This window comes from Tachysurus fulvidraco, chromosome 16 (genome assembly GCF_022655615.1).
Source record: "Tachysurus fulvidraco isolate hzauxx_2018 chromosome 16, HZAU_PFXX_2.0, whole genome shotgun sequence".
In the NCBI taxonomy this organism is placed as follows: domain Eukaryota; kingdom Metazoa; phylum Chordata; class Actinopteri; order Siluriformes; family Bagridae; genus Tachysurus; species Tachysurus fulvidraco.
In genome coordinates, this window is record NC_062533.1 from 7252682 (window position 1) to 7262945 (window position 10264).

The window sequence follows — 10264 nt, forward strand, 5'->3', positions numbered from 1 at the left end:
TGTTTTCCTATTTAAGCTCAGAAAAAAATTTATAAATAAAAAACTCCTCCTAGGGCTTTCGAGCAACTTGCACCAAATTCGGATATTTGTTGCTTTTACTTTTCTAAGCGATCCGAGTACCAGTACTTCCGGTACCGGGTCTCAAAGTGGCCTTTTTCCCATAAACTCCAATTATAAACTTTTGGAGGTTTATAACCCGACAAGCTTTTGAACTCTCTACACCAAACTCAGACAGCTCCTTTAGGGTGATACTCTGAACAAAGTTTTAAATTGGTGTATCGACTGGCCTTTCGGTTGTCCCACAGCCCCGCCCCCAAATATGCAAAATCAAAAAACTTTTTACAACATGGACATGTGACATATCAAAACACTCAGAACAATGAGGGGAAGTACCTCATGGGTATTCTGATGACGGCACTCGACACCACGTGACGTCACGTGCAGCCCCGCCCCCAAAATAAGTGAAATCAATAATTAGCACAATATGGACGTGACATATCAAAACACTCAGCACAATGCGAGGAACTTCCTGAAGAGTATTTGGATGATGTCACATGCCCGTCTCCACTTGCCTCCGAATGTTTTGGCACCCTATCTTTCTGTCCACTTGCCTCCAAAAGTAACACTGACCCTTATGTAAACTCGCCTCCAAAAAGCACTGGCATTTGCAAATACACTTGCACCGTCAAAGCAAACATCAAAGTTTTTCACGACGAACTTTACAAATCTAGTTGCATTTTATCATCTATTAAACCTTAATGCTTCTAAATACATTCTGGTTAATTTTACATGCCTTTGTGTATACGTATTCTACAAATTATAGTACGTAAGCTAATGTTACACATTTTGCTGTCAGTGTTGGGGGGATATCGATAATATGCTTTTTTTTATTGCTTTGTAAGTGTTTTGATGAATAAGAAAATGATGTAAGTTATATACTCTTTATGGATGTACAGTATTGTAATGTATTGTGTAATGTGAGTAATGTATTGTGTAATAAATCATACATCTCTTTACATTTTTGGAGTTGTGTTTCTGATTATAATTATTATTATTATTATTACTATTATTACTATTATTGTTATTATTACAATAGTCTATTACTGTGTACGCTTTATTTAGTAAATGTGTTAGTATGTAATTATGTATTCATGATTAATGTGTGGTAGGAATAATTTTTCATGATGTTCTGTCTTGTCATTGATCAATTAAGGCTCCATTGTCATATTCATTTACAACACGGCAATGGATAGCATCAGGCAGAAAATTTATACCATTAAATTAATACCAAACAATATGATAAATAATGCCAGAGATAATATTTCTGCTTTTGATCAGTACTTAGACTGTTTTACTTATAGATTTATTTTCACTGATTTCTTCATCAGAATTATGAACCTGCATGCTGTATCCTTTACCCACATGCTTCTTTAAACAGATACTACCAGTAGCTACCCAACCCATTATAAAAAGAATGAATTCTTCCCTGTTCAGTGAAGATGATGTGTGTCAGGTCTTCAGGAAGATTAAGAAAGGCTCCAGGCCCAGACAGCGTTTCACCAGCCTGTCTGAAAGCCTGTGCTGATCAGCTGGCCCCCATCTTCACACGGATATTCAACATGTCACTGGAGCTGTGTGAAGTACCCTCATACTTCAAAAGCTCCACCATCATCCCCTTCCCAAAGAAACCCAAAATCACCGGACTTAATGACTACAGACCTGTGGCTCTAACACCTATGGTCATGAAATCATTTGAAAGACTGGTTCTGGCTTATCTAAAGGACATTACTGGACCCTTACTGGACCCTATGCAGTTTGCCTACAGAGCGAACAGGTCTGTGAATGATGCAGTCAACATGGGACTGCATTATGTTCTGCAGCATCTGGACAGACCAGGGACTTATCTGAGGATCCTATTTGTGGACTTCAGCTCTGCTTTCAACACCATCATCCCATCACTCCTACAGCCCAAATTAACCCAGCTCTCTGTGCCCCCTGTGTCTGACAGTGGATCACCAGCTTTCTGACAGACAGGCAGCAGCTAGCGACTGGGAAAACTCAAATATAGCACCTGCACCGTCAGCACTGGCACCCCCGAGGGCTGTGTTCTCTCCCGACTGCTCTTCTCCCTGTACACGAATGACTACAACTCTAATGACCCCTCTGTCAAGCTCCTGAAGTTTGCAGATGACACCACACTGATCGGCCTCATCCAGGACGGTGATGAGTGGAGGTTGAATGGCTGGCTGAGTGGCTGGCTGTCTGGTGCAGCCTTAACAACCTGGAGCTGAACATGCTCAAGACAGTGGAGATGATAGTGGACATCAGGAGAACCCCCCCCCCCCCCTCCCTCCACTAACCATCATGGACAGCATTGTAACAGCAGTGGTCATTCAGATTCCTGGGAACCACAATCTCCCAGGACCTGAAGTGGGACATTCACATTGACTCCATTGTGAAAAAGGCTCAGCAGAGGTTGTACTTCCTTCATCAGCTGAAGAAAATCAACTTGCCACAGGATCTGCTGAAACAGTTCTACACTGCCATCATAGAATCTATCCTCTGCACCTCAGTGACTGTTTGGTTCAGCTCAGCCACCCAATCTGAACTCAGGAGACTACAGAGGGTAGTCCGGACTGCCGAACGCATCATTGGCACAACTCTTCCCACTTTCCAAGACCTGTACTCCTCCAGAGTGAGCAAATGGGCAAAGTCAATCACTCTGGACCCCTCACATCCAGCACACTCCCTCTTTGAACTGTTGCCATCTGGTCGGCGCTACAGAGCCCTGAGCTCCAGAACGACCAGATATAGGAACAGTTTCTTCCCTCAAGCAATCCATCTGATGAACAACTAACACCATGGAACACACAACACCTAATATTTGTACTATGTATACCTCAATTGCACATTTCATACTTGCACATCTGTACATACATACATACATATTGTCTAAATGTTTACTGTTAATTCACAATTGCACATGTGTACATAGAAATTGTATATATTGTATACCTCAATTGCACATTTCTCACACTTGCAAATTTGTACATACAATTGTCAATATTTGTATATGTATATTTCATATGTATATTTAAACTGCACATTTCGCATATGTAAATGTGTACATACAATTATATATACTGTATATGTCATTCTGTTAGACTGTGGAGCTTCTGGCACTAAAACAAATTCCTCGCATGTGAAAACATGCCTGGCAATAAAGCTGATTCTGATTCTGATTTGTCTCCGTTTGTAAATGATTAAATGGTTATTAATTAAATTGAAAACTGTAATAATAGCAACTATGGTGATAGCAATTTGGTTTATTCAGATATTATTATTATTATTATTATTATTATTATTATTATTATTATTATTATTATTATTACAAGACAAACATATATTACTACTAATAAAAATGGCTTAATGTCACCTTTACTTGATGTATTAGGACTTCTGAACTTAAATTGTGGTGGTAAATGGTGTCCATAAATAAGGTATCCTACAAAACTGGGGTAAAACAAAGGGTCCATAAATAAATGATTTCACTTTGTTCTCTCTTTCTAATGATTGACTCTGGGTTCAACAGGAACCTGTTATGGTAAAGGAGGTATGGAAGAAAAATTGAAAGTGAGTCACTGGCTGCACAGATAGAGATTATTTCAATCACATGCTGTAAAAACGCATTTCTGTACTCATTTGTCTGACAAAAACTTGCTCATCAATCCGAGACTAGTTGGGGAACAATACCTGTTACACTACAATTCAGTACTTCAATTAATCACAGAACTGCACATGTTTTAAAAAGACATATTTCTAAAGAATTTACTAGAATGCAGCATTTTTTCCCTATATATGCTACATGCTCATCCAACCATTTTCTGAACATCTTATCCTATGCAGGGTCACAAGAAGCGTGGAGTCTATTGTAGGAGGCTTGGAGCACAAGGCAGGGAATACCTTGTACAGATACAATTGCACACACACTCACACACGACATACAATTTAGAAATGCCAATAAGACTACAACATGTCTTTGGACTGGGGGAGAAGCCCTGAGGAAACAACACGGGGAAGAACATGCAAGATGAAATGAAACCCCAAACCCTGATGGCATGAGGCAAATATGCTAACCAATAAGGCTTTGTTAGCAATTAGGAGTCACGTCTCCAGAGCTGGGGTGTACAGCACAGAGACTAAGTGGTTAGCATGAGTGCATATGTGTGTCTGTGTGTGTATATGTGCATATGTACTATAGATGTGTATATGTAGACACACACATTTAGTAAAGATCATTGACAATCAAATTATTCGTATATATAGTTATATATAGTTATATATCATTCATCATACCAGGAACGAGTAATGTGATTGTCAATGATCTTTACTGTATAGACTGTTAGTACTATTTAGATTTGTGTATTTTTGTCATGTACCATTCTAAACTTAACGCACTGCAGCACCCCGTATCATCAGAACTGTGTAACTGCAACTGCCGGTTATTCCATAAATTAATCAGGCAAATATTTAGGTTTTATGGAGTCACATACTATGTCATTTAATGTTCGCTTTAACAAATCATAAATATTACATCAAAATTATAAAATAAAGCAGGAGTATCAGACTCCAGGTTATACAGAGTATCAGGGCGCCAGTTATACAAAGATCTACATTTCTCTTTATTTTTATGAACTGAGATTGCATTTCATATTTGCATTGCCTTGGCACTCCAGTTTGGCATCCATGATACAAAACCATAGATTATTTATTTATTTATTATTATTTGGATTTTCCCGACATATTACTATCCTTATATTAGTTGTCCCAAATACAGACCAAAAGAAGTCATATACTGTATTTATGTCATCTAAGATACATACATACATACATACATACATACATACATACATACATACATACATACATACATATATTACATAGCAATCATTTCCACTCTAGTGGAGAGATGGTAGCTTATAATAAGTAGAAATGAAAATCATCTTGTGCTGAGAGAAACCACATGCTATCCGAGAAGCTGAGCAATATTAAGCACAGGCTGCCTTAGGCAGAGTAGGCTCACTGGCTGATATTGTTTGTCCAAAGACATATCCAAGGGTGTGAAATATATAAAGAAATATATTTATGTTATTATTCAAACTGTAGCTTCTGACATTTACAATTCACTAGGTTTTAAGCTTTGTTTTTGTGAATAGAAATTTTAGGAGTGGAGTAACTGCCATACAACGTGCACCTGGTTATCCTTATGTGACAATCTCATCCAATACTATAAAGAAGCAAAGTGAAATTAATGCACCAAAAAGAGAGAAATGAAATAAAAGACAACAGAGACAGAAAGCAAAGAAAAAGGAAGCTATGGAAAATAAACTAAAAGAAATGGGTAAATTGTAGTATGAAATAAAGAAATTGAATGTATCCGATTAAAACTGTAAAGAAGAGATCCAGAAGGAAGCTGATTCAACAACAGGAGGAACAGACACTGTACCTAGACAGTTGGATCAATACCCATCATCTTGCTGAAAGAAGATTCTCGAATTGTTATAAGTTTTCTTTTCCATTTTATAGAATGATAAGTTTCCTTTACCTTTTGTATGAATTTTCTTTTTAATTTTATAGAATGGCAAGTTTCCTTTACCTTTTATATGAATTAATGTAACCATTTTTGAATAGGAAATTATATAATGTTCAATAGTATCTTTAGATATTAAGACAGAGAGTAACAGTGAAAAGGAAATCACAAGGCTTTGTGTCAGCAGCTTTGTGCCAGCAGAATAAGAACACACAGTCAGCCGTGCAGCCTAGGAGACTGAGATGTGAGAGGATGTGAGATCATGAGAGACCTGACGGTATGCTGACAGAGGCGGTATGCTGACTGGTTCTAAAACCAGTTATCGGTGTGCATTCACCTTGAGGCAAACTCACACACTTGGAGAGTGTTTCTTGGTTTGTTTTATCTTTGCATTTTATTTACTTCTACTTACTCTAGAATTGTTTGAATATTTGAAGGAGATTTTATTTGTAATTTTCTTTTCTTTTACCTTACATATATTACACACATCTATTTGTATTACACTACTTTTAATAAAAACAAGGCCTCCTGTTGTGAGGATCCTGAAAAGACAAAAAGGTCTAAGTCTGACTCCTTCATCTAAAGATTCAATTGATAGAATAGGTAGAAGAACTTGAAGCAGAACCTTTGTTAGAAGACCGAGGGACTTCGAAGGATACCTGCGTTCAAGGTAAGAGCAACTCTAATTGTTGATCTTGTGTTTTCAAAACTAACCCGTGCAAACTAGGACACATCCTTTAGTGGGATTGTGGAAGGGTTTCCTACACAATCCGAAAACAAGTGTCACTTGAGGACACGTAATAGTTTTTCACCACTCGCCTCATGCTACTGTCAGTTCGACACGATTACAGGCTCTAGCCTAATACTGAATGCTCATAATCTGACTGACATTAAATTGTATTACTTTTCTTTGACTATCGTTACAACTTATGTATTGAACGATACGTTTTTAAGCATATAAAGCAGTATCGGTGCTACCTGTGTCTCTGTTGCTGGCACATCAGAGGATACACTACAGCTTTACCCTCCATAAGCACTGCTCCTCCGCAGTCCTCAAGTGCTCCAAAGCAGACCCATCTCTCTGCTATTTCTGCCCCAGTCTGGGTAATTAGTGATTTGAATAAATACCCATTCCAGCCAATATACGCTAATTACACAAAGTGTGCTTTAGGTAATGTATCCAGTTCATTAACCTCCTACAACCTGGTGTCCACATACGTGGACATCACTGCATCTAAAATGCCAGGCCAAACCAAAGCTCGGGTCTTAGGAGGTTAAATTAACAATGAGGGTGACTGCCCACCTAAATATAATTGGCTTGAACTGGGCCTGCTGTATTCTGTATAATTTCTTAAAATTTTTAGGAGGGGTCAAAATTTTTTTTGTGTAAAACTTCTTCTACTGAAAAAACTGAAAATGTTTAATTCCACATATTTGCAACCCCCCTCCATGTTTATTTTACATAGATACTGTTTGGGTCAATCTGATTTAGTGCAAAAATGTAGGTGTTATGACTTTTGACGCAAACCTTTTTTGTTCCCGTCGGCAAACTCCACCCACAGTGGAGTGGACACTCAGTGGGGTAGGATAAAACATAAAGATTCTCTGCATGGGAGTCCTACCAACATTACACTCTGCAGCTACGTATGATATCTCTGTCAGAGCTTTACAAAATGTGCAGCAGATGTAAATGGCCCTTGCACTGGAACAAATTTTTTTGACCATGACAGTGAAATAGGGTAGTATTTGTCTGAAGATGAAGGTATATTCTGAGTCTGATGATTCTGATTATGAACAAAATAAGAAAACTGCTATTCATATTCTTCCAAGCAAGACATTCACATCAAAAAATGTTGAAATAAAGTGGTCTTCATCCCCAAATACGCATAAATACTCTCTGTGGAAAACATAAAGACAGGGACCACTAGGATTGCAATGCCTCGTGTGACAGACATGAAGACAGCTTTTGAGCTGGTAATGCCAAACTAAATACAGAAAATCTGTCTTGAAATGACTAATCAAGAAGGAAGCTGTGTTTTGGGAATGAAGTGGAAGTAGCTAGATGAAATGCATTTACATGTACATTTGGGTGATCTCATCCGGGCAACATCACTCCCAATAAAATTTCAAAATGTAAATTATAATAAAAATATTTATGTCAATTTAAACTATTGTATTTTATATGCAGGTCTTTGGAATGTTCATTAAAAAAGGTTTAATATGCATTTTTCTATGAAAAAAAAATACCATTGCATTAAATAATAATAATGAGATATAAACAATGTTTATTGGAATTTTTTGGTTTCTGACACTTTTGGATAATTAAACATGCCCCTGGTCAGTCTGACCTAGGAACATCATTGCTGTTCCTGAAAAATTAACATAACAGAGGTTTAAACAATATTCACACAGTAAACCTATACATGAAATGTTTTAAATATATAGATGTATTAAATTACCATAGCATTATTGTATTTTGTGATATACAGATGCTGCACAATGAACTTTAGAAGTCTGTAAGAAAGGCATTATATATTTATAATGAAATTTATACCATACTCTACTTGGGTAAAAGCATGGATGATATTACAAGTGAAGTAAGCCTTAGTTATAAAAAGCTTCATCATCCTCTTCTTGCATGGATCAGATCGGGTTACAATGCAGTCAGGCCATTAAGGTTATGTTATTTCCCAAAAGCTGTTCTATTCTACACATTAGTATTGAAGCTTGGGAAAGTTTCCTACAATTTCCTGAATACAGTAGTCTTAAAGTTGTGGTGGCTTTTCTCATTTAACACCTATCTACTGTAACAGCCCTAATACTGAAAACATCTTTGGAGTGGCTACTGAAATGGTATTTTGTATTCCATTCTGTTGCCTAGTACTTTATGGAATAATAGTACTAATGGGATAATTTTTAATGAAAGCCCATCCTGTCTTGGTAAACTCCATATTTGCAAGACACTGATAGGTCTATCCTCATTTATAATGATATGCTTTATAAGTTTATAAGTTATAAGTTATTTATTGTAACCACTTCTCTTATCTGGTCTTGGTGCACATCATGTGGATACACAACATCAAGTGTGTAACATGTTTGAAACTAATGGAAAGAACAAATAAAAAAGCTGATTACATTATAATAATAGTAATAATAACAGTAATCACACACACATCAGCACAAACATTCTCTTCTGCCTTTACAATACCATGCCTCATTAAACTAAATGATCCATTTTATAAGCTATTAACAACTACATTTTATTTCCAGAAGTGTATTGTAATTTTACAATTACATGCTCTTGGTGCTACATGGAAATGGAAATTTATTATATACAGTACAAGTAGTAACAAATTCCCAGAGTCACATTTCATGGTCTGTTGGAAACCTTCCCTGAAGAGGAAAGCAACAACAGATGGTGGGGTGGTGGACAAAATGCCCTCATAACAAACATGTCTGTACTGGTAACAAAGTGAAATATGAAAACTGCCAGGACTCAGCCCGGACTTTGGCCACGTGCATTTGTTTATGTTCTTCGTCACGTGTCTGCCCCGCCTTTGTCTGCTCATGCCTCTGCACACCTGTCCCTCATGTGTCTGATTAATTATTTGTCTATATAACTGTGCCGCGTTGTCTTGTGCAGCGTGGAATCTACTGTTGTCTTGTCCTGTCTTTAGTCCGTGTCCTGTTTAGTGTTCCTTTGTTATTAAACACTGTTTATTTCACCATCCTGCGTTGGGGTCTGGTTTATCCTGCGTTCGTGACAAAAACATTGGAATGATTTGTAATACTTTATGTTTACACATCCTTCTCATGCCCAAGTGCACAAAGCTTTACCTCCCATCACCCATGCAGTGTTGTTTGTTCATTTCCAATTTTTTTTGGCCAGACATTTGCAGAAATAGTTTGGAAAGCCATTTAAGGACATACCATTTGGATGTTTACGTATTATTTTAGGCACCCAGGCAGAGCCGATCGGCCCTATACGCTCACTACGCAAGTTGCGTAGGGCCCCGCAAATTATAGAAGACCCCGCCTCCCCCTACCTCGCTGTAAAGTGAACATTCACGTGAATAAACGCCCAAGGGCAATGATGTTTCTTAACGGCAGCTCGATAACCGCGCCGCGCGTGAACATGCGTTCATATGCGCATGCAATCGTGCACAAAATGACACGCGCGCTTCGCGCAGCAACATCTGTGTGGGGACCAGTACAAAAAGTAGCGTGAAAGCACACCTAAATGACAATGTTTATAGTTTCTCAATCAAGGTTACAACAACGTTAATGCCATATGGAAACCATTGGATTTACATTGGAATGGGCATAATGCCAGGTCAATACATTCACATAACAGGGATTTTTGATATCAAGAATTCAGTTTTCAATACTTAAAATGTAAATATTAAGAGTGTGATTTTTAGTAGTAACCATATTTTTGATATCAGGAATTACATTTTACACTAGTAAAAATAATTTCTGATATCTGCTATTCACTAGAATATTGCAAGAGCCAAGTCATATTATAAATAGTATTTTATATTTGAAAATGGATAAAGAGGGATCTGAGGGAAGCAGTTTAAGTGGAGCTTATGAAATGAATAATCGTAGTTATCTATAACTTACAGGTGCTATGCTGAAATTTGTTAGTAGAGGAGATGCTGTCAAGTGTGAATG